Source organism: Ceratotherium simum, chromosome X, assembly GCF_057802395.1.
Source record: "Ceratotherium simum simum isolate JZ-2026a chromosome X, ASM5780239v1, whole genome shotgun sequence".
NCBI classification, from domain to species: Eukaryota; Metazoa; Chordata; class Mammalia; order Perissodactyla; family Rhinocerotidae; genus Ceratotherium; species Ceratotherium simum.
In genome coordinates, this window is record NC_141940.1 from 68,831,815 (window position 1) to 68,858,181 (window position 26,367).

At 37.5% G+C, this 26,367-nt stretch overlaps 1 long non-coding RNA gene across 2 annotated transcripts in view; it reads left to right on the top strand.

Moving 5' to 3' along the window:
* The window catches only part of LOC106803826 (uncharacterized), a 136,465-nt gene extending 110,672 nt beyond the window's left edge, over window positions 1-25,793 (top strand). Inside the window, exon 5 of one of the 2 annotated variants that reach the window (XR_015550509.1) lies at window positions 25,605-25,793. This is a non-coding gene — a long non-coding RNA (uncharacterized LOC106803826). Of the gene's footprint in view, window positions 1-10,566; window positions 12,415-25,604 lie in introns of those variants that run through there. The other variant, XR_015550508.1, reaches the window with a different exon arrangement.
* Window positions 25,794-26,367: the final 574 nt, after the last annotated feature.

The following is a 26,367-nucleotide window of genomic DNA, read 5'->3' on the forward strand; positions in this document are numbered from 1 at the left end:
AATGGGTCAAACAGAAATGAAGAATACAATACTGGAAATAATAATTCTCTAGAGGGACTCAAAACCAGAGTAGATGATACAGAAGAATGGATCAGCGAGCTGGATGAACTAGAGGAAATCACCCAAGCTGAACACCTAAAAGGAAAAAGAATTAAAAAGACTGAGGACAGTTTAAGGGAACTCTGGGACAAATTCAAGTGCACTAACATCTGTATCATATGTATCCCAGAAGGAGAAGAGAGAGACAAAGGAGCAGATAATCTATTTGATGAAATAATAGCTGAAAACTTCCCTAACCTAAGGAAGGAAACAGACATCCAGGTACAGGAAACACAGAGAGCACCAAGAAACATAAACCCAAAGAGGCGCATTCTAAGTCACTTCATAATTAAAATGTCCAGAATTAAAGATAAAGAGAAAATCCTAAAAGACACAAGAGAAAGGCAACAAGTCACATACAAGGTAAACCCCATAGGGCTATCAGCTGACATCTCAGCAGAAACCTTACAGGCTAGAAGAGAGTGGAAAGATATATTTAAAGTGATAAAAGGAAAAAACCTACAACCAAGAATACTCTACCAGGCAAGGTTATCATTCAGAATGGAAGGAGAAATAAAGAGTTTCCCAGACAAGCAAAAACTAAAGGAGTTTATCACCAAGAAACCAGTCCTACAAGAAATGCTAATGGGACTTGTTTAACGGGGAAAGAAAAGACCACAAATAGGAAAAAATTATCTATTTCCATGATAAGAGGGTAACACACACACACACACACACACAAGAGGTTACATATGATATCAGAAGCATAAAATATGGGAGGAGAGGAGTAAAAGAGTAGAGTTTTTAGAAAGAGGTCAAAATAAAGAGACCATCAACTTAATTTAAATTGCGATATACGTATGTTATTATATATGAACCGCATGGTAATCACAAACCAGAAACCTATAATAAATACACAAAAAATTAAGAGAAAGGAACACAAACTTAAGACTAGAGAAAACAATCAAACCGCAAGGGAAGAGTACAAAAGAAGAAGAAAGGAACAGAGAAGAAATACTAAAACACCCAGAATAAGTAACAAAATGGCAATAAGTACATACTTATCAATAGTACTTTAAAAGTCAATGGACTAAATACTCCAAGCAAAAGGCATAGGGTGGCTGATTGTATAAAAGTACAAGACCCATATATATGCTGCATACAATAGACACACTTCAGACCTAAAGACACTCACAAAGTGAAAGTGAAGGGATGAAAAAAGATACTCAATGCAAACTGCAATGAAAAGAAAGCTGAGTTAGCAATAATTGTATCAGACAAAATAGACTTTAAAACAAAAACTGTAATAAGAGAAAAAGAAGGGCACTACACAGGATCAAGGGAACAATCCAACAAGAGGATATAACACTTGTAAATATTTCTGCACCCCACATAGGGGCACCTAAATATATAAAGAAATTGTTAAAAGACATAAAAAGAGAAATAGACATTAAAACAATAATAGTAGGGGACTTTAACACTCCACTTACACCAATGGATATATCATCCAAGCAGAAGATCAATAAGGAAAGATTGGCCTTAAATGACAGACTAGACCAGATGGACTTAGTTGATATATACACAGAACATTCCATCCAAAAACCTAAGAATACACATTCTTTTCAAATGCACATGGAACATTCTCCAGGATTGATCACATATTAGGCCACAAAACAAGTCTCAATAAATTTAAGAAGACTGAAATAATAGCAAGCATCTTTTCTGACCACAATGGTATGAAACTAAAAATCAACTATAGGAAGAAAATCAGAAAAACCACATGTATGTGGAGATTAAACCAAATGATACTGAAGAATAATTGGGTCAATGAAGAAATCAAAGAAGAAGTCAAAAAATACCTTGAGACAAATGAAAATGAAAATATGGCAAGCCAGAATTCATTGGATATAGCAAAAGAGCATCTAAGAGGGAAGTTTATAGCAATATAAACCTACTTCAACAAACAAGAAAAATTTCAAATAAACATTTTAACAGTGCACCTAAAAGAACTGGAAAAAGAAGAACAAACACAGCACAAAATCAGTAGAAGGAGGTAAATAATAAAAATCAGAGCAGGAATAAATGAAATAGAGAGTAAAAAAACAATACAAAGAATCAGTGAAACCAGGAGCTGGTTTTTTGAATAGATAAACAAATGTGACAAACTTTTAGCTAGACTCAGCAAGAAAAAAAGAGAGAAGGGTAAAATAAATAAAATCAGCAATGAAAGAGGAAAAATTACAATGGGCACCTCAGAAATACAAAAGATTATAGGAGAATACTAAAAAAAGCTATATGCCAACAAATTGGATAATCTAGAAGAAATGAATAAATTCTTAGAATCATACAACCTTCCAAAACTGAATGAAGAAGAAATAGAGAATTTGAATACACCAATCACCAGTAAGGAGATTGAAACCGTAATCAAAAACCTCCCCAAAAATAAACATCCAGGACCAGAAGGCTTCCCTGGTGAATTCTACCAAACATTCAAAAAAGACTTAATACCTATTCTTCTCAAACTCTTCCAAAAAATTGAAGAGGAGGGGAAGCTTCCTAACTTATTCTATGAAGCCAACATTATCCTGATACCAAAACTGGAGAAGGACAACACAGAAAGGGAAAATTACAGGCCAATATCACTGATGAATATCAATGCAAAAATCCTCAACAAAATACTAGCATATCAAATATAACAATACGTAAATAAAATCATACACCATGATGAACTGGATTTATTCCAGGAATGCAGGGATGGTTCAACATCTGAATATCAATCAATGTGATACACCACATTAACAAAATGAAGAATAAAAAATCACATGATCATCCCAAAAGATGCAGAGAAAGCATTTGACAAGATACAGCATCGTTTATGATAAAAACTCTGGATAAAATGGGTATAGAAGGAAATTACATCAACATAATAAAGCCCATATATGACAAACCCACAGCTAATATCATTCTCAATAGTGAAAAACTGAAAGCTATCCCTCTAAGAACAGGAACCAGACAAGGATGCCCACTGTCACTACTCCTATTTAATATAGTATTGGAAGTCCCAGCCAGAGCAATCAGGCAAGAAAAAGAAATAAAAGACATCCAAATTGGAAAGGAAGAAGTGAAACTCTCACTCTTCGCAGATGACATGGTTTTATATATAGAAAACCCTAAAGAATCTACCAAAATCTTTTAGAAATCCTAAATGAATACAGTAAATTTTCAGGATATGAAATCAACATACAAAAATCAGTTGCATTTCTGCACACTGACAATGAAGTAGCAGAAAGAGAAATTAAGAATACAATCCCATTTGCAATTGCAACAAAAAGAATAAAATACCTAGGAATAAACAACCAAAGAGGTGAAAGATCTGTACACTGAAAAGTATAAAACATTGCTGAAAGAAATTGAAGAAGTCAGAAAGAAATGGAAAGATATTCCATGCTCTTGGATTGGAAGAATTAACATAGTTTAAATGTCCATACTTCCTAAAGCAATCTATAAATTCAATGCAATCCCTATCAAAGTCCCAACAACATTTTTCACAGAAATAGAACAAAGAATCCTAAAATTCATATGGAACAACAAAAAAGACCCCAAATATCCAAAGGAATCCTGAGAAAAAAGAAGAAAGTTGGAGGTATCACACTCCCTCATTTCAAAATATACTACAAAGCTATAGTAACCAAACAGCATGGTACTGGCACAAAAACGGTCACACATATCAATGGAACAGAATTGAGAGTCCAGAAATAAACCCAAATATCTATGGACAGCTAATTTTCCAAAGGAGCCAAGAACATAACAATGGAGAAAGGAAAGTCTCTTCAATAAATGGTGTTGGGACCACTGGACAGCCACATGCAAATGAAGGAAAGTAGACCATTATCTTACACCATACACAAATATTAACTCAAAGTGGATTAAAGACTTGAATGTAAGACCTGAAACCATGAAACTCTGTAAGAAAACAGGCAGTATGTTCTTTGACATCGGTCTTAGCAACATGTTTTCAAGCACCATGTCTGACCGGGCAAGGGAAACAATAGACAAGGTAAACAAATGGGACTACATCAAACTAATAATCTTCTGCACAGCAAAGGAAATCATCAACAAAAGGAAAAAACAATGTATCAATGGGTAGAAGATATTTGCAAGCCATATCTGATAAGGGTCTAGTATCCAAAATATATAAAGAACTCTTACATCTCAATAACATAAAAACTAATGACCCAATTAAAATATGGGCAAAAGATCTGAACAGACATTTCTCCAAAGAAGATATACAGATGGCCAACAGGCACATGAAAAGATGTTCATCATCATTAACCATCAGGGAAATGCAAATGAAAACTACCTTGAGATATCTCCTCACTCCACTCAGAATGGCTATAATTAAAAAGACAGGAAACAACAAGTGTTGGAGAGGATGTGGAGAGAAGGGAACTCTCATATACTGCCGATGGGAGTGCAAACTGGTGCAGCCACTATGGAAAACAGTATGGAGATTCCTCAAAATTAAGAATAGAACTACCATATGATCCAGCTATTCCACTGCTGGGTATTTATCTAAAGAACATGAAAACACCAATGTGTAAAGATACATGCACCCCTGTGTTCATTGCAGCGTTATTCACAACAGCCAAGACTTGGAAGCAACCTCAGTGCCTACTAAGGGATGAATGGATAAAGAAGATGTGATATACACAATGGAATACTACTCAGCCATAAGAAATGTTGAAATTTGGCCATTTGTGACAAGATGGATGGACCTCGAGGTTATTATGCTAAGTGAAATAAGTCAGAGGGAGATAGTCAAATACCATATGATCTCACTCATAAGTAGAAGATAAAAACAACAACAACCAGTCACATAGAGACAGAGACGGGATTGGTGGTTAGCAGTGGGGTGGGGGGAGGGAGGTGGGCGAAAGGGAGGATTAGGCACATGTGTGTGGTGATGGATTGTAATTAGTCCTTGGCTGGTGAACATGGTGTAATATATACAGGAACTGAAATATAATGATGTACACCTGAAATTTATATAATGTTATAAAGCAATGTTACCACAATAAAAAAATAGTTGTACTATTTCCTCCTGGTTCCCATAATTTCTGATGAAAAATCCTGCTGTCATTCGAATTGCTGTTCTCCCAGAGGTAAAGTGTCATTTTTCTCGCTGTTGTCAAGATTTTTCTTTTGTATTTGAAGTATAGTTGGCACACAATAATATTAGTTTCAGGTATACAACTTAGCGATTTGACATTTATGTACATAATGAAGTGACCACCTTGACAAATGTAGTAACCATCTGTCACCCTACAAAGTTATTACAATATTATTGACTATATTCCCTATGCTGTATATTACATCCTCCTGACATTTATTTTATAACTGGAAGTTTGTACCTCTTAACCCTCTTCACTTATTTTGCCCATCCTCCCACCCCCCTCCCTTCTGGCAACCACCAGTTTTTTCCTTTATCTATGAATTTGTTTGTTTTGTTTGTCATTTGTTTTGTTTTTTAGATTCTATATAAGTGAAATCAATCTTATGGTATTTTATACATTTTCTTTATCCATTCATCTATCAATGAACACTTTGGTTATTTCCATATCTTGGCTATTGTGAATAATGCTGCAAAGAACATGGGAATGCAGATATCTCTTCAAGATAGTAATTTCATTTCCTTCAGGTATACACCTAGAAGTGGGGTTGCTGGATCACATGGTAGTTCTATTTTTAATTTTTTGAGGTACCTCCATACTGTTTTCCACAGTGGCTGTACCAATTTACATTCCTACCAACAGTGCAATGGACACTTAGGTTGCTTTGCTATTTTGGCTATTGTAAATAATGCTACAATAAACATAGGGGTGCATATATCTTTTTGAATTAGTGTTTTCATTTTCTTTGGGTAAATACCCAGAAGTGGAATTGCTGGACTATATGGTAGTTCTGTTTTTGATCTTTTGAGGGACCTTCATACTGTTTTCCATAGTGGAAATTTACATTCCCACAAAGTGTACGAGGGTTCCTTTCTCTCCACAGACACACCAACACTTGTTATTTATTGTCTTTTTGATAATAGCCATTCTGACAGGTGTGTCAACGTTTTTTTCTCTAGTTTTTATGAGCTTGATAATGATGTATCTCAGCATAGATTTCTTTGGGTTCATTCAGCTTCTTTTATCTGTAGCCTTATGATTTTGCTAAAATTGTAAAATTTTTAGCCATTGTTTCTTTGAGTACTTATTCTACTTCCATGTCTGGATTAAGCATGGGAAGTTCCCCCCCTTTTAATTAAATAATCATTCTATTTCTCTAGCCTCAAATGCTACAGATGCTTTATTTATAAGCCTTTGACATTTTTATTTACATTGGCAATGACAACATGATTCAGGATAGAAATTTTCCATCTCCCAATTTTCATTGGTCAGGGCTACTTTGTTCAGAAAAAAAGGAAACTCTTAAAGGAAAATTTTGATTTTTTTTCTGCAGTGGCTGCAGGTATATCATTTTCAACTCTTATCATCCCACTGCCCCATTTACCTTAGAGATGCCTACCTTATTGATGAAAGTCTTCCATTTCCTTGTATGTTCTGGTTATAGCAATTTAATTAACAAAATTTATTTCATCTTGATGGCTGTCACAGCAATGACTATTTTGTTCATGACTGAAGTCTTCCACCCTTCATGCCTGCCTGCTTCATCTATAGTTAGTTTATTAATGAAAAGTCTTATATCACTATGTCTGGACTGGGCATACGTTTCCTTTTGTTTTTTTTAAATAATGAAACAAGTCTTCCTAGTCTCTAAGCATCCCAGCAATGATTGTTTTGTTCTCTAAATTAGGCATGGTTACCTCATTCTTAAAGAAAGTTTTCCTATATCTTTCTTTGCATTAGCAATGGTCACTTGTCCAAAAGAGTAGTCTTCTGTCCCTCTTATCTGCCCAGCTATGGCTACTTTGCTCATTCAAGAAGTCTTCTAATTCACAATTTAAACTTGTCATAGCTGACCACCTTGTTCATGAAATAAATCTTTCATATTTCTTTTGCAATATCCATAGACAACGTACTTAGTAAACACATCTTCTATCTCCAACCTCTCGATCTTCACTAGCCATAGCAAATTTATTAACTAAAGAACTCTTTTCACGCTTGCAAGGGACATAACTACCTTATTTAGGAAAAAGTGTTCCATCTCTATGACCTTGCTGAGACAAATTCTCCCTTCTTTCCCACCTCACACACCCACACACCCACACTCTACATACATATTCCTACTTTCTTGTCTTCCCCAAGCATGGCTCCATTATTCATGAAAGAAGTCTTCAACTTCCCTATGTGCTTCAGTCATAGCTGCTTTGCTGTGATAAGTAGTCTCCTCTCTCCCTCTTTGAACTTGCCATGGCTAGTTTTTTTTCACTATATAAATCTCCCACTTCCCTGCATAGAAAGTATCATAAAGTGGTTAGGAGTAGAATGTCTACAGTTATACTGCTGGGATTTGAAGTATGGCTCCATCACTTACTAACTGCATAATCTTGAGCAATTCATTTAATTACCTCATGCCTCAGTTTTCTCCTCTGTAAGATGGGGATAACAACAGCAATAATACCTACTTCCTAGGTTGTTTTCAAGATTAAATACAATAATGTATGTAAAACACCTAAAACTAAAGTACTAGAAGTGTTGGCTGGTATTATTTTTACACATTATATATTGTTGAAAATCAACAAGAAAAAATATATAAAGAGCTCCAGCCATAAGTTCTTTGTTCATGGGGCCGGCCCAGTGGCACAAATGGTTAAGTGCGTGCGCTTGGCTGTGGCAGCCTGGGGTTTGCCGGTTTGGATCCCGGGTGCGCACCGACGCACTGCTTGTCAAGCCATGTTGTGGCGGCGTCCCATATAAAGTGGAGGAAGATGGGCATGGATGTTAGCCCAGGGCCAGTCTTCCTCAGCAAAAAGAGGAGGATTGTCAGATGTTAGCTCAGAGCTGATCTTCCTCACACACACAAAAAATTCTTTGTTCATGTATTCTTGCTCAACCTTCCATGCCTATAATGACAACGAGTACATTTTTTATTAAAAAGTCTTCTCTATTGCTCCTTGTATTGGCCATGGTTATCTTGTTTAGGAAAGAAGACTTTCACCTCTTTGTCAGCACAATTGGTAATGCTTTGTTTACAAAAGATGTGTGCTATGGTCTGAATGTTTGCATCCCCCCAAAGCTCATATGTTGAAATCCTAACCCCCAACGTGATGGTATTATGAGGTGGGACTTTTGCGAGGTGCTTAAGTCTTGAAGGTGGAAAACTCATAACACCAAATCTGCCTGTGCCTTGATCTTGGACTTCCTAGCCTCCAGAACTATAAGAAATAAATTTCTGTTGCTTATAAACCATCCGATCTATGGTGTTTTTATTATATCAACCTCACTGTGGTTTGCTTTCTGGTCTGTACTAGTCATGTCTACTTGGATCATAAAATGTCTTTGGTCTCCCAATTTGTACCAATCATAGCTTCACAAAATAAATCTTTCATCATCATCTTTGTACTGACCACATAGCTACTTTGTTCAAAAAAGAAATCTTCCATTTGTTTTACTGGTCTAGCCAATGTGTCTACTTGGTTCATGAACAAATCTTCTCTTTTTGTCAGCATTGACCATGGCTACTTTGTTCACGTCTTTCACTTTCAATTTGCAATGGCCTATGGCTACTTTTTTCATGAAAGAAGGCTTCCACTTTCTGTATCTGTACCAGCCATGGCTACCTTGATAATAAAAAGCGTTCCACCTTTTTCTCTGACCGAGTAATGGCCATCTTGTTCGTAAAAGAAATCTAACTCCATGGTTACCTTATCCATGAAAATTGATTTCTTTCATGTCCTTTACAGCACAGGCCATGGATACTTCATTCTTGAAGAAAGTCTTTCACTTTTATGGGATTTCCAACTGCCAGATATTAACTACTGTACATAGTTTATATCCTTTGTTTTTATTGCACATTTGAATCCTGCTGGTGAAAGCCTCACATATCTATATCCTCTTGCCAAACATCTGTAGACTAATGCCAGGATCACTTATACCAAACAAGGTACTGGAAGATGACTGCTGCTATATCTCCTAATGATAATCCAGCTGGGCTAACTATCTTACTACCATGATATTCCCTTATAAAAATTCACTGTACTTCTGCACCTGAACATTCTCTTTCAGAGCAATTATGATTGCCAATCTTGCTACCTCCTTGTATCTCCTAGTTTCACCAATATCTTGACAGCATATAGAGACATATAAAGAGTATTCTAACCAATACAAAGGCATGGGCAAGGGTATCCAAATGGGAGACCCCATTTGGTTCCCCTCCCTACAATTTTATAATATATACGAATGCCAATTTATAAACATTCATTCCAGTTTTTATGCTATGCTTCATCTGGTATGACCCTCCACCATATATCCTACTAATTTATCCAACCTAAGTAAGAGAATACAATTATAACATGGAAAATATGCCATAATCATGGTGAGACAATGGCCAGTTTTGGTACCTGGTTCCCTGGAAGGGGTCAAGATCACAAAAGTAGTCATAGAAACTCCCTACCACCCCAGGAATGTATTAGATTGCATTAGGGCTTTCTATGGGTAAACCTGTAAAAACCCCACTCTGCCTAGGGAAGCATTTCTTGGGGACATATGTTCATCTCAACTCAGCCTCTTCATTGGACTAACTTGTCCAAGCAAACACAAACTATTAATTTGTAAAAAGTCAGCTGTGGGTGAAGGTGAAATGCTCTTTTCTTGAGAATAATATGCACTGCTTCTCCTGCTTAGACCTGCTGCTCTTTGTTTCTAACATCTCTGAACCTCATTTGGCTTCACACCTCGGCTTTTGATCCTCAATTCATGCCTACTTAAAAGCTTGATCAGTTACTATGGATATGCATGTCTGGCTTGATTTGGCACATTTCATCAGACCTGATGTTTTGTATTCCTACTCCAGATCTACACAGTATACTTGCATGTAAGAGGATCTCTTCAGTTTCACCCAACTGTCTGGGTCACCTTTTTTTCCTAAATCCACTAAAGTATGAATTAGAAGCTTGGATACACTATACAAATGGAGGCTAGCACTAACCTAAATGGGAAGATACAAGCTAATTATCAGATACAAGGGAGACCTAGAAGTGATCAATGTGTATTCATAAGTTCTTTCCACAGATCCCCTGCAACACTCTCAAAGCCAGTCCAATTCAACCTTTCAGAAAATAAAAATAGGAAATCCATATAAATAGGCTTCCTTATTATAAAATTCAAAAGTATCTAGTATACTTGTTTCCTAAGAAAACCTGAAAGGCTGGTGTTTCTAGAATCTTGACTACTAAGGGTGCTGTTGAGAGTAGGGGTCATGTTTATTCTACAGCACATGGGAGGATATTTTTTTCAATTGGGCATGTGAGAATTATTTGTGGTTTCTGACTACAATCTGGTAATGTTTGCTTGTCCCACCCAGGTGTTTCTCACCAGAGCTGCCATTCATCAGATCTGCCAGGGGGAACAGCCAGTCAGCATGCTACTACATTCTAACAACTGGCCCAGGAACTGTTCACAAACCAAAGTCCCAAGGGCATCTGGACACCAAGCATTACTTCTATATACTGCCATAAATGCTAATTTTCCAGTAGCATGTCTAGGAAATAAATAGGGAAAGACCCTAAAAGGTCCCTGTATACATGTCTTAATTCAGAAAAAAAGAAGGCTGGAACAGAGGAAGCAGGGGTGTGTTGCAAGACAAAATGAATATTATGTCAGGCACAGTGGAAAATAGATTTAAATATGTAAACTGAAAACTAAAGGGTAGTATGTGTAAGGCGGGGGTCATATGAAAAACCTGAAAAGAGAGGTGGCAATATTGCAAATTTTTTAATTTTTCTAAAATACAAGAGTGTTTCCTAGTGCCCTTCTTAAGAGAGAAGGTATTTTGAATGAGCGGTGGATTTTAAGTGGAAGATTTAAAGTCAAACTTTGTAGAATCTGAGAAGCTGTCATGAATTGACTGGCACTTATTTTTTCTCTTTGGTTCTCTCTCTCTCCCTTTTGTCCAAATAACATCAAGTTTCTGTTCTGGACTATTTTTCTAACAAAAATGTAGTTCTAGGAATATCACTTTTGCTTGGGAAATGCTCTTATGTAAGAAATGGGGCTTTAGAGTGTTAACCACTTCAAGGATCACATTTAGTTCAGGAATTTGTTTTGTTTACAAGCACTCATGAGAGTGGGACTGATGTTATAATCTTATATGCTCTGATAGCTGCTCTTTGAACTTCACAAAGCTGAAAATCATGAAAGGCTTTGGAGGTGCTTTGTCACTCGCAGTGGGAGAAATCTCAGTGTGCAGTTGCTAAAGAGACCCAGAATCAAACCAAGTTCTTGAGAATGAGATCATTCTCCTTGGGATTAAACATTTTAAATGAAAGCTATATAAAAAAATCTTGCATGTATGTTTGGACTTTATCTGGAGGATTCAGAGCCTGATTTGACAGTAGGAAGAGATTTGTATAGAAATACATTATTTGAAATATGTTTTTGTTGTTATCTGCTGCAGGAGTAGATGCCAGAAGGGAGATTCTTGGTATCAGATCAGAAAACTTGAAAATTTTAGGACACATGAGAGATTGGAGTTGGAATAATGTAACAGCAGGGCTCATTCCTTATACAGAGGGCTCTCCAATCTACAACTGAAGAAGAGACCTGGGCTCCAACTAGGAATTTAAGTACTGTAGTTGGATCTGAGAAGACTGAGAAGATAATGGGAGGGGGAAGAAGGATGATTTTCTGTAAATATTTTGGAGGTTTAATTTATTTTTGAAGAAGTGGTTGAATTGATTGAAGGGGACTAAAAGTTTTAAAAGTTACAGGGTGAAGGATAGTTGACATTTTATTTTGCCATCATATGTTATTTTGTTTTGATGATACTCTTTTAGAGTATAAAATGTCTAAACTTTCCAGTGAGATTTCTGGGGTGAGGGATTGTATTGTTAAATGTGATAGAGAATATCATTAGTATTTTATGTTGATGTCATTGCATTATTTGAAATATAATGATACTGTTATATACTGAACAACATATATCCCTCTCTGGTGAGCTTTGTGAGAAGGGAAGGGTATTTATATGTTAAATGTGAGGGGGAAATATTCATGGCATTTTAGAGTGATGCTATCATATTATTTGCAGTATAATGATGCTTGTGCAATGTAAAACCTTGTTGTTTAAGATCGATGGATTTAGATGGAGTGTATACTTAATACTGATTCCAGTATCTAGTAGTAGAAAGCAGTTAATAAATATTTGTTGATTCAATTAATGATTAATTGATAGTGATTATTTATATGGTATTTCCTCATAAATATCAGATAAATAAAATTTATATTTATCTTTAAAATAAAAAAATATTTTTCTGATATTTCCACCCAGAAATGGCTGGGTGGGACAAACATACAAAACCAGATGGTAGTCAGAAACCATGAATAATCCTCAAATACCCAATTGAAAAAAAAATCCACCCATGTGCTGTAGAATGAACAGGACCACTCATCTCAATACCTCCTTTAGTAGTCAAGATTCTAGAAACACCAGCCTTACATTTTTTTCTTGGGAAACATGTATAGTAGATATCTGTATGGGATATCTACCCATACCCCTGGAAGGCCAATTAGAGTTGTGTATATCAGTGGTACATGTCAGGAGGAAGATTTGGGTATTTAGGATATTAACTTTGGAACTGTGCGACAGTGAGAGACTTGGCATTCAAATAGTCAGATTTTGGAGCTGCATCACTTCTAGAAGATGACTCAAACTGAATCTGCTGAAGAGACCAGATAATAATTAGGCATATGATGATACCCTCTGAATTGACTGAGTGGGAGAAGTCAATGGTGGTGTTGTAGTGGATATTTTAAACTGATGATGCACACTACCTTTAGGAAATGACATTCCCAATCTACATGGTCATGGGGGTGGGTTCCTAGTGGCCATGTTTCAATATAAGACTATACCTATGATCATAATGATCAATATTACTCTATTCCTATTATCCATAATAATTACACTATTCTCATGATCATAGTTGATTGGATCAAGGTGGGCATAAGACTCAGGTGAGCTATTTAGAGTCCCTCCCCTACAAAATTAGAATTGGGATAGAGGCAGAAATGTTTTTCTGTGGCCAAGCTTACCATATGTGTAGTATAACTACACAAGTATAATTCCTAACTCCACAAATGGATGTGCAAGAAGTGACACAGGGAGAAGTCAAGATGGAGTCATAAGCAGAATCTGAACTCACATCCTCCCATGGACACAGCCAATTTACAACTACTCGTGAAAAAATTACCCCAGAGAGAGAACAGAAAACTGAATAAGAGGAACTCCTGCAACAAAGAACAATCCTAATGGAGGTGGAAGAGGCAGAAAGTCCCTTCTGAAGAGGAAAAACACCGCCTTCACAAGCCGCAGTGCCTCACGGCCGCCTGGGAGCAGGCCAAAGGTATGCAGCCCTCTCTGAAGGAGTGGGGCACTGAGACAGGGAGAGCCCCCACTGTGGGCATTTTGTGGACTCAGCCTAATTGAGATGAGTGGCACAATATCTGACTTTGCTTGCTACTAAAACATTGGGGTGTACCCCCAGAAAAGCTGGTTTACAAAGAAATTAAATCTGGCTCTTAAACGGCCCACACGCAAACTCACCCATTTCAGAAAGCAACCTAAAATCACCAGAAAGAAAGGTACACCATGCTTTGGTGAAAAGAGACTCACCTGAAAGGCCCTGAGTGCATCTCGGTGAGAGGTGAGACCTCTCCAGGGACTGGGACATTGGCGGTGGCCATTGTTGTGGCCTGGTGTGGGCGTGCTGACACAGACGCCATTGGAGTTCTCCCTGGGGCCTGCTAGCCCAGGTATGCCCCACTCACTAGAGCACCGATTTAATCCAGCACAACCAGCGCAGGCAGCCCACCCTAGCGACTAGCCCGACCTAACAACAAGCCCTCAGGCAACTTGTGGGCCTGCATAGATTGGTGACTGGATTCTCTGCAGCCTGGCAACTGAGACCATTTAAGTTGGGCATGGTGTGCACAAGGAGCAGGTGGAGAGTGTGGGGTGGTGGTGGAACGTGTGGGGCTCCTGCTGTGGAGAGACTGGGTCCACTTCAGGAGGTCAGCACGCACACAGGCCAGGACTGTGTTGACTGTGTGTGTGGACCTGTGGGTGGGAGGGCTTGTCAGCTGCAGAAGACTTGTGCTTCTGAAAGACCCACATAGAAGGTTTGCCGCACCTTACAAAGCCTGAAATAATTGGGTGCTCCTGTGACTGAAGCCAGCTACACACAGCTGCAATCCTCAGAGAGCTGACAAGAGACCAAAAGGCTGGAGGCTTATAGCAATGGTAGGCTCCTGAGCCTACCGACCTGCCAACTGGTGGTCTACCCACTTAAAAAAATACTGAAAAACAAATGTGGTATTAGAACTTGCAGCCAACTGTGCTGGGGCTCCCCACACCTGATAAAGAGACTGAAGGGCCCACAACAACTACAAGCAGCTGAGCATTACAACAGCTGGCTAGAAACATAACTCGGCCAACCTGGGCGCGTACAGGAAGAGCAAACAGGCCACAACAGAAGGACACACATAGCCTACATAGGGGTCACCCCTGGAACATTGAGAACTGAGGGAAGCACACTGCAGGCCTCCTAGGACATCACTTACATGAGGTCACCTATCCAAGAGAAGGAGACGTAGCTGACCTACTTAATACGTAGTCACAAGCACAGGGAAAGAGGCAAAATGAGGAGGCAAAGGAATACATTCCAAGTAAGGGAACAGGACAAAACCCCAGAAAAGGAACTAAGTGAAACAGAAATGAGCAACCTACCCAAGAGAGAGTTCAAACAAAGAGTGTTAAGGATGCTCACTGATGTGGGGAGAAGAATAGATGAACTCAGTGAGAATGTCAAAAAAGAAATGGAAGATTTAAAAAAGAACCAATCAGAAATGAAGAATACAATACTGGAAATGAAAAATTCACTAGAGGAACTCAAAAGCAGAGTATAGGATACAGAAGAAAGGATCTGCATGCTGGACGAAAGACTAGAAGAAAATACCGAAGATGAACAGGTAAAAGAGAATGGAATTAAAATGAGTGAGGACAGTCTTAGGGACATCTGGGACAACATCAAGCACACTAACATCCGTGTTATAGGTGTCCTGAAAGGAGAAGAGTGAGACAAAGGGGCAGAGAGTCTATTTCAAGAAATAATAGATGAAAACTTCCCTAACCTAAGGAAGGAAACAGACATCCAGGTACAGGAAGCACAGAGTGCCCCAAACAAGATAAACCTAAAGAAGCCCAAACCAAGACACATCATAATCAAAATGTCCAGAATTAAAGATAAAGAGAGAATCCTAAAAGCCACAAGAAAAGACAAGTTACATAGAAAGGAAACCCCATAAAGCTATCAGCTGACTAATCAGCAGAAACCTTACAGGCTAGAAGAGAGTGGCATGATATATTTAAAGTGCTAAAAGGAAAAAACTTACAGCCAAGAATACTCTACCCAGCAAGGTTATCATTCAAAATGATAGGAGAGATCAAAAATTTCCCAGACAAGCAAAAATTAAAGGAGTTTGTCACCAAGAAACCAGTGCTACAAGAAATGTTAAGGGACTGATTTAAGGGGAAAAGAGAAGACCACAAATAGGAAAAATTATCTTTTTCCATGATAAGAGGGTAATGGATACAAATGCACAAAAAAAATGTTAGATCTGATATCAAAAACATAAAATGAAGGAGGAGGGGAGTTAAAGAGTAGAGCTTTAGACAGAGGTCAAACTAAAGAGACCATCAATTGTGTATAGAAGGCGATATGAACAGAGAAGGACTACTAAACTACTGAGAAAAAAAGTTAAAAAATGGCAATAAGTACATACTTATCAATAGCTACTTTAAACGTCAATGGACTAAATGCTATAATTAAAAGGCATAGGGTGGCTGACTGGATAAAACGACAAGACCCATATATATGCTGCATACAAGAGACACACTTCAGACCTAAAGACACTCACAAACTGAAAGTGAAGGGATGCAAAAAGATACACCACGCAAATGGCAATGAAAAGAAAGCCGGGGTAGCAGTACTCATATAAGACAAAATAAACTTTAAAACAAAAACTTTAAAAAGAGACAAAGAATGGCATTACATAATGATCAAGGGAACAATCCAGCAAGAGGATATAACACTTGCAAATATCCACGCACACAATGTAGGTGCACCTAAATATATAAAGCTATTATTAACAGACTTAATAAGAGAAATAGACAGTAACACAATAATAGTAGGGGAATTTAACACTCCACTTACACCAACGGATAGATCATGCAAATAGAAGAACAATAGGGAAACATTGGCCTTAAATGACACACTAGAACAGATGGACCTAGTAGATATATACAGAGCATTCCATCCAAAAACCGAAGAATACACGTTCTTCTCAAATGCACATGGAACATTCTCCAGGATTGATCACATATTAGGCCACAAAACAAGTCTCTATAAATTTAAGAAGATTGAAATAATACCAAGCATCTTTTCTGACCACAACGGTATGAAATTAGAAATCAGCTATAAGAAGAAAATCAGAAAAGCCACAAATATGTGGTGATTAAACAAAATGCTAGTGAACAACGACTGGGTCAATGAAGAAATCAAAGGATAAATAAAAAAATACCTGGTGACGAATGAAAATGAAAATAGGACATGCAAGAATTTATGGGATACAGCAAAAGCAGTTCTAAGAGGGAATTTTATAGCAATAGAGGCCTATCTCAACAAACAAGAAAAATCTCAAATAAACAATCTAACAAGGCTCCTAAAGGAACTGGAAAAAGAAGAACAAACAAAGCCCAAAATCAGTAGAAGAAGGGAAATAATAAAAATCAGAGCAGAAATAAATGAAATAGCGTCTAAAATAACAATAGAAAAAATAATAAAACCTGGTTCTTTGAAATGATAAACAAAATTGACAAAGCTTTAGCTAGACACAACAAGAAAAAAAGAGAGAAGGCACAAATAAGAAAAATCAGAAATGAAAGAAGGGAAATTACAACAGACGCCACAGAAATACAAAAGATTATAAGAGAATACTATGAAAAGCTATATGCGAACAAATTCGACCATCTGGAAGAAATGGATAAATTCTTAGAATCATACAACCTTCCAAAACTGGATCAAGAAGAAGTGGAGAATTTGAATAGACCAAGTAAGGAGAATTACTCTAAGTAAGTAAGAATTTGAAGAGACCCGTAAGGAGGTCAAAACAGTAATCAAAAACCTCCCCCAAAATAAAAGTCCAGGACCAGACGGCTTCCCTGGTGAATTCTACCAAACATTCCAAGAAGACTTAACACCCATCCTTCTGAAAATATTGCAAAAAATTGAGGAGCGTGGGAAGATCCCTGACTCATTCTACGAAGCCAACAATACCCTGATGCCAAAGCCAGACAAGGACAACACAAAAAAAGAAAATTACAGGCCAATAACATTGATGAACATCTATGCAAAAATCCTCAACAAAATACTAGCAAATCACATACAACAATACGTTAAAAAGATTATACACCATGATCAAGTGGGATTTATTCCAGGCATGCAGGGATGGTCCAACATTCGCAAATCAATCAACGTAATACACCACATTAATAACATGAAGAATAAAAATCACATGATCATCTCAATAGATGCAGAGAAAGCATTTGACAAGCTACAGCATCCATTTCTGATAAAAACTCTGAATAAAATGGGTATTGAAGGAGAGTACCTCAACATGATAAAGGCCATATATGACAAACCCACAGCTAATATCATCCTCAATGGTGAAAAACTGAAAGCTATCCCTCTAAGAACAGGAACCAGACAAAGATGCCCACTGCCACCATTCCTGTTTAACATAGTACTGGAAATCCTAGCCAGAGCAATCAGGCAAGAGAAAGAAATAAAAGGGGTTCACATTGGAAAGGAAGAAGTGAAACTGTCACTATTTGCAGATGACATCATTTTATATATAGAAAAGCCTAAAGAATCCACCAAAAAACTTTTAGAAGTAATAAAAGAATACAGTAAAGTTGCAGGGTATAAAATCTACATACAAAAATCAGTTGCATTTCTATACACTAACAACGAAGCAGCTGAAAGAGAAATTAAGAAGACAATCCCATTTACAATTGCAACAAAAAGAATAAAATACCTAGGAATAAACTTAACCAAAGAGATGAGAGATCTCCACACTGAAAACTATAAAACATTGCTGAAAGATATTGAAGAAGACACAAATAAATGGAAAGATATTCCATGCTCTTGGATTGGAAGAATTAACATAGTTAAGATGTCCATACTTCCTAAAGCAATCTATAGATTCAATGCAATCCCTATCAAAGTTCCAACAACATTTTTCACAGAACAAAGAATCCTAAAATTTATATGGAACAACAAAAGACCCCGAATAGCTAAAGGAGTCCTGAGAAAAAAGAACAAAGCTGGAGGTATCACACTCCCTGATTTCAAAATATACTACAAAGCTATAGTAACCAAAACAGCATGGTACTGGCACAAAAACAGACACACTGATCAATGGAATAGAATCGAAAGCCCAGAAATAAACCCACACTTGTATGGACAGCTAATCTTTGACAAAGGAGCCAAGAACATACAATGGAGAAAAGAAAGTCTCTTCAACAAATGGTGTTGGGAAAACTGGATAGCCCCATGCAAAAAAATGAAAGTAGACCCTTACCTTACACCATACACAAAAAATTAACTCAAAATGGATTAAAGACTTGAATGTAAGACCTGAAACTATGAAACTTCTAGAAGAAAACATAGGCACTACGCTCTTCAACATCAGTCTTAGCAACATATTTTCAAGCACCATGTCTGACCCAGCAAGAGAAACAATAGAAAAAATGAACAAATGGGACTACATCAAACTAAAAAGCTTCTGCACAGCAAAGGAAACCATCAACAAAACGAAAAGACAACAATTGGGAGAAGATATTTGCAAACCATACATCTGATAAGGTCTTAATCTCCAATATATATAAAGAACTCATGCATCTCAACAACAAAAAAACTAACAACCCAATTAAAAAATGGGCAAATGACCTGAACAGACATTTCTCCAAAGAAGATATACAGATGGCCTACAGACACATGAAAAGATGTTCAAAAGCATTAACTATCAGGGAAATGCTAATCAAAACTACAATGAGATATCACCTCATGCCCATCAGAATGGCTATAATTAACAAGACACGAAACAATATGTGTTGGAGAGGATGTGGAGAGAACGGAACTCTCATACACTGCTGGTGGGAGTGCAAACTGGTGCAGCCACTATGGAAAACAGTATGGAGATTCCTCAAAAAATCAAGGATAGAACTACCATATGATCCTGCTATTCTACTGCTGGGTATTTATCCAAAGAACTTGAAAACACCAATGCGTAAGGATACATGCATCCCTGTGTTCATGGCAGCATCATTATTCACAATAGCCAAGACTTGGAAGCAACCTAAGTGCCCATCAAGGGATGAATGGATAAAGAGTATGTGGTATATATACACAATGGAATACTACTCAGCCATAAGAAACGATGAAATCCAGGCATTTGTGACAACATGGATGGACATTGAGGGTATTATGCAAAGTGAAATATGTCAGAGGGAGACGGTCAAATACCGTATGATTTCCTTCATTAATTAGTGGATAATAACAACAACAAACAAACACATAGAGACAGAGATTGTATTGGTGATTACTAGAGGGGAAGTGGGGAGCGAGTAGGGCAAAAGGGATAATTCGGCACATGTGTGTGGTGATGGGTTGTATTTAGTATTTAGGTGGTGACCATGATGTAATCCATGCAGAAATAGATGTCTAATGATGTACACCTGAAATTTATACCATGTTATAAACCAATGTTACTGCAAGAAACAAAAAATTAAACAATAAAAAACTATATATCCAGAGAGTAATATTAATAAATAGAGTAAGAATAAAAGGAATTCCACCCAGAAAACAATTCCAGGATTTTCTAATGAATATAGGAAGATATTCTGGAAGGAATACGTGAGTGTGGATTTTGAAGGTTCTTTACCAAGTGAATGAGAATCAAAATTTTGGATTGGACTGACACTCACTAGAGACATCCCATTCAATATGATAGCTCAGGCATCAAGCTGAGGTTCTCATGGTTTTTTGAATAGGCTACCACAAAAGAGGTCCAGAGTTGGCTACTCTAGCTGCCACTGGAGGATAAAAATGCATTTGTCATATTTTAAAAGAATCAGAGGGTAAGCAAAAATGGTGGAGTAGTTAGTGCCAAGAGCCCATTCCTCAAAAGACACACTGAATAACTGATCAAAAATCTATCAGAGTCAACTTTTTAAGAACTCTGGTATGTAGTCAAAAGTTTATAGTAAACAAAAAAAAGCTAAATCAAGAAAAAGGCACCTTGGACAGCCACATGCAAAAGAATGAAACTGCACCACTATCTTACACCCTACACAAATATTAACTCAAAATGGATTAAAGACTTGGACATAAGACCTGAAACCATAAAACTCCTAGAAGAAAACATAGGGGGTAAGTTCTTTGATGTCAGTTTTGGTGATAATTTTTTGGATTTGACACCAAAAGCAAAGGCAACAGAAGCAAAAATAAACAAGTAGGACTACATCAAACTAAAAAGCTTCTCAGAAGCAAGGGAAACGACCAATAAAATTAAAAGGCAACCTACAAAATGGGAGAAAATATTTAGAAATCATATGTTTGATAAGGGGTTAATATCCAAAATATATAAACAACACATACAACTCAATAGCAAAAAATCAAATCCTCTGATTAAAAAATGGGCAGTGGCTCTGAATAGACATTTTTCTAAAGAAGACATACAGACCAACAGATACATGAAAAGGTGCTCAGCATCATTAATCATCAGGGAAATGCAAACCAAAAGCAGAATGACATATCACCTCACACCTGTTAGAATGACTTATTAAAAAGACAAGAAATAACAAGTGTTGGTGAGGATATGGAGAAAAGGGAACCTTGTGCGCTGTTGGTAGGAGTGTAAACTGGTGCAGCTACTATTCAAAACAGTATGTAGGGTCCTCAAAAAATTAAAAATACAACTACCATATGATCCAGCAATTTCACTTTTGAGTATTTATATGAAGGAAACAAAAATTGAAAATATATCTACAATGTTCATTGCAGCATTATTTACAATAGCCAAGACATGGAAGCAACCTAAGTGTCCATTGATGAATGAATAAATAAAATGTCATGTGTGTGTATATATATATATTTATACATATGTACATATGTAAATATGAATATTACTCAGCCATAAAGAAGAAAGGAATCTTGCCATTTGTGACAACATGGATGGACCTTGAGGACATTATGCTAAATGAAATAAGTCAGACAAAGACAAATACTGTATAATTTCACTTATATGTGGAACCTAAAAACAAAACAAACAACAACAACAATAACAAAAAATGAGCTCATAGATACAGAGAAGAGATTGGTGGTTGCAAGAGGTGGGTGGTGGAGGGTGGGCAAAATTGGTGAAGGTTGTCAAAAGGTACAAACTTCCAGTTATAAAATAAATGTCATGAGGATGTAATTTTCAGCATGGTGTCTGTAATTAATAATAGTGTATTGCATATTTCAAAGCTGCTAAGACAGTAACTCTTAAAAGTTCTCATAACAAAAAAAATTTTGTAACTGTGTAAGGTGATGGATGTTAACTAGACGTATTGTAGCAATCATTTCACAATATACACAGATATCAAATCATTATGTTGTATACTTGAAATTAATGTAAAGTTATACATCAATTATATCTCAATTAAAAATAAAGGAGGGGCTGATCTGGTGGCATAGCGGTTAAGCACATGCATTCCACTTCGGCGGCCCAGGGTTCACAGGTTCGGATCCTGGGAGCACCGATGCACCACTTGTCAAGCCATGCTGTGGCAGTGTCCCATATAAAGTAGAGGAAGATGGGCACGGATGTTAGCACAGGGCCAATCTCCCACAGAAAAAAGAAGAGGATTGGCATTGCATGTTAGCTCAGGGCTAATCTTCCTCACAAAAAAAAGAAGAAAACTTAAAACTGGTAGGAAAGCTTTGCAGAAACATTACTTGTCCTTACCCTAATCCCCTTCCCTTCACCTACATTCCTGAAGATAAAAATCTGCATTCCCAGTGTGGGACTCTGGTTTCTAGTTCCAGATAATGCAGAGCAGATTTCATTCTCAAAGAATTATTTTTGTCTGTTCTGACCTGCTTGGGGCTACTTGAAGTACTGATGCAAGGTTCTTGTCTCTGTTCTGACTATATGAGAAACCACACAAGTTGGAAAAGCACTCTTTGTACAGCAGATCTCTAGAACTTACATTGCAAGTATAGTTAACAATACCATATTGTGCACTTAAATTTTGTTAAGAGGGTAGGTCTCATGTTAAGTGCTCTTATCACAAAAAAAGGGGATGCAAGGAAAATTTAAAGGTGAGGGATATGTCTATTACCTTGATGGTGGTGATGGTTTCATGGGTGTATGCATGTGTCCAAACTCATCAATTTGTATACATTAAATATGTTGTAGTATTTTGTATATCAATTATACCTCAATAAAGCTGTTAAAAAAAGATGAAGTGGCCATGCAGAGGGCATTTCTCAAAAACATTGTAAGGCAATTAAATAACCTGCTGCCACCTTGCACAAAATATAATTGAGGCAAACAATAGACATGCTGAAAGCCTGGAAGGAAAAGCTGGGAAAGAGTTTATTTGGGAGATTGGGGCATTCAAAAGCATGTGCATGTGCTTGGGAATTTACAAAGCCAAGCGTATGCCCACGGCTGGACACAGTTCAGAAAAGACTTGAAAAGAACCTAAGCTTTCGAGTCTGTCTAATTTCTAGGCTCAGCATTAGCAGTGAATGAATGATAAGACAGTTATAAGTGGCTTGGTTAAGTGTTGAAGGATTTCCCCGATCAAGAGGCAATTTGCGATGTCTAGGATAGTTTTTTTCTTTCTTTCCTTTTTTTTTTTACTCCAAATATTCAGGAAAATCTCTTTAAAAAGACTAGCTGACCACAAGCTATAGGAAAAGACACTTTACAAAAATAGTTTGGAAAAGTCACATACAAAAAAGAGACTTTACAAAAATAGTTTGGAAAAGTCACACACACACACAGACACACAAAAATCCCAACTACAACCCACAGCAAGCACCAAAACCCTGAGGAGGTTAAATATCTGATTTCCAGACCTACCAAATTATAATATTCAAAATGTTCATATTTCAAAAAAAATTATGATGCATTCAAATAAACAACAAAGTATGGCCCATTCACAGAAAAAAATTAACCTAAATGTCCCAGAGGAAGTACAGACATTTGATTTACTAGACAAAGATTAGCAAATCTACTGTCTTAAATAGGTCCAAAGAGCTAAAGGAAACTAGGAGAATGATGTCTCAACACATATAGAATATCAATAAAAAGATAGAAATTATAAAGAGAAACCAAACAGCAATTCTGAAGCTGAAAAGTATTATCATTGAAATAAAAAATTCAATAAACAGGTTCAACAGCATATCTGAGCAGGCAGAAGAAAGAAGCTGTGCACTTGAAGATAGGGCATTTGAAATTATCCAACCTGAGAAGCAGAAAGAACAAAGAATGAAGAAAAATAGAGTCTAAGATACCTGTGGGACACCATCAAATGTACCAAGAAACACATAATAGTAGTCTCATAACAAAAGAAGAGAGAAAAGAGAAGAAAGAGTATTTTAAGAAATAATGACCAAAAACTTCCCAAATTTAATAAAAGTCATGAATCTACAATTTTAAGAAGCTCAGTGAAATCCAAGAAGGATTGATGAAAAGATATCAACACCAAGACATTGAATCTTGAAAGGAGTAAGAGAGAAGCAACTCACAACATACATGGGGGTCCTCAATAAGATTAACAGTCAATTTGCCATCAGAAACCATGGAGGACCACAGAAAGTGGGATGGCATATTAGTGTTGAAAGAAAAAAATGCTGTCACCAAGAATTCTATATCTAGCAAAATTGCCCTTCAAAATATGAAGGAAAAATTAGGACATTCCAGATAAAAACTGAGGGAATTGGTTGCTAGTAGCCTTGCTCTACAAGAATTGCTAAAGGGTGCCCTTCAGGCTGAAATGAAAAGACACTGGACAGTCACTTGAAGCCATATAATAAATAAAGAACTCTGGTAATGTTAACTATATAGGAAATTATAAAAGTATTATTGTATTGTACAGTATTATTGTTATTATTTATTTGTAACTCCTTTTTTTCTATATAATTTAAAAGATAAATGCATAAAACAATAATTATAAATCTATGTCGCTGCACATAATATATAAAGAGGTAATGTGTAACAACAACAACATGAAAGGAGAGGAATGGAGCTGTATAGGAGCAGAGTTTTTGTATACTATTGAAGCAAAGGTGGTATTAACTCAAAATTAATTGTAATAAATTTAATTGTATATTTATATTTGTATATTATACTGCATATTATACATATATTGTATATTATAAAAATAATTATAATCACCAAGGTAACCAAGAAAATAACTAAAATATGCAGAAAAGGAAATGAAAAAGTGATCAAAATGGTACACTAACAAAAAATCAATTAAATACAAAAGGAGGCAATAATAGAGGAAACGAAGAACAACAAAAAAATAACATATAGAAAACAAATGGTGAGGAGAAGTCAAGATGATGGCGTAGGTGGACTCTGAACTCAACTCCTCCCGTGGACACAGAGTATTTACAACTACTCTTGGAAAAATCACCCCTGAGAGAGAACTGAAAACTGGATAAGAGGAACCCCTGCAACAAATGACAGTCCTAATTGAGGTGGAAGAGGCAGAAATTCCCTTCTGGAGAGAAAAAAACTTCACCTTCATAGGCTGCAATGCTTCATGGCTGCCAGGGAGAAATCCAAATGTAGGAAGCCTTCCCTGGAGGAGTGGGAGACCTGAGCTGGGGAGCATGCCTACTATAGGCATTTTTTGGACACAGAACAACCGAGATAAGTGTCATAATATCTGGGTTTGCTGGCTACTAACCACAACGGGGAATACACCCAGGAAAGCTGGGACACAAAGAATTTAAGCTGGGTCTTAAAGGGCCCATGCAAAAATTCACCCATTTCAGAAAGCAACCTAAAATCACCAGAAAGAAAGGTGTACAGTCCTTTGGGGAAAAGAGACTCACCTGATAGGCTCTGGGTGCATCTTGGTGAGGGGTGAGACCTCTCGAGGGACTGGGACATTGGTGGCGGCCATTGTTGTGACCTGGTGTGGGTGTGCTGATATAGACACTGGCAGACACCATTGGAATTCTCCCTGGGGCCTGCTAACCCATTGTCTGCTTCACCCACTAGGACACCAATTTAATCCAGCTCAGCCAAAGAAAGCAGCCCACCCTAGGGGCTAGACCCACCCAACAACAAGCCCTTGGGCAACTTGTGGGCCTGCTAAGCAAGCTGCCTGGATTCTCTGCAGTCTGGTGAGTTGGTACACCTCTGTGGGGCAGAGCATGTGTGAGGAGCAGGTGGAGAGTGTGGGGCATTGGTGGAGGGAGTGGGGCTCCTGCCTTGGAGTGACTAGGTCCACTACAGGGGGTTGGGGGGTGCACACGGGGCAGGAATGTGTTGACAGTGTGTGTGGCCCTGTGGGTGGTGGGGCTTGTCAGCTGCTGAAAACTTGTGCTTCACAAAGGGTCACATAGTGGATTGACCCCACCTTCCAAAGCTTGAAACAATTGGGTGCTCCTGTGCCTGAGGCCAGCCCCACACAGCTGCAATCCTTAGAGAGCTGACAAGAGCCTTATAGGCTGGAGGCTTATAACAATTGTAAGCCCCTGAGCCTAACAACCTGCCAAGCTGCGGGCCTACTCACTTAATAGAAAAACTGCAACAGGATTGTGCTATTAAGACCTTGCAGCCCTTTGTGCTGGGGCCCCACACACCCAATAAAGTGACTGAAAGGCCCACAACAACTACACAAAGCTGAGCATCACAACCAGCCTGCCAGGGGAACAGCTCAGCCTCCCTGGGCACCTATGGCAAGAGAACCCCCGCCACAAAGGAAGAACACATGTAGCCCACACTGGGGTTACTCCTGGAACATTTGGAACTGGTGATG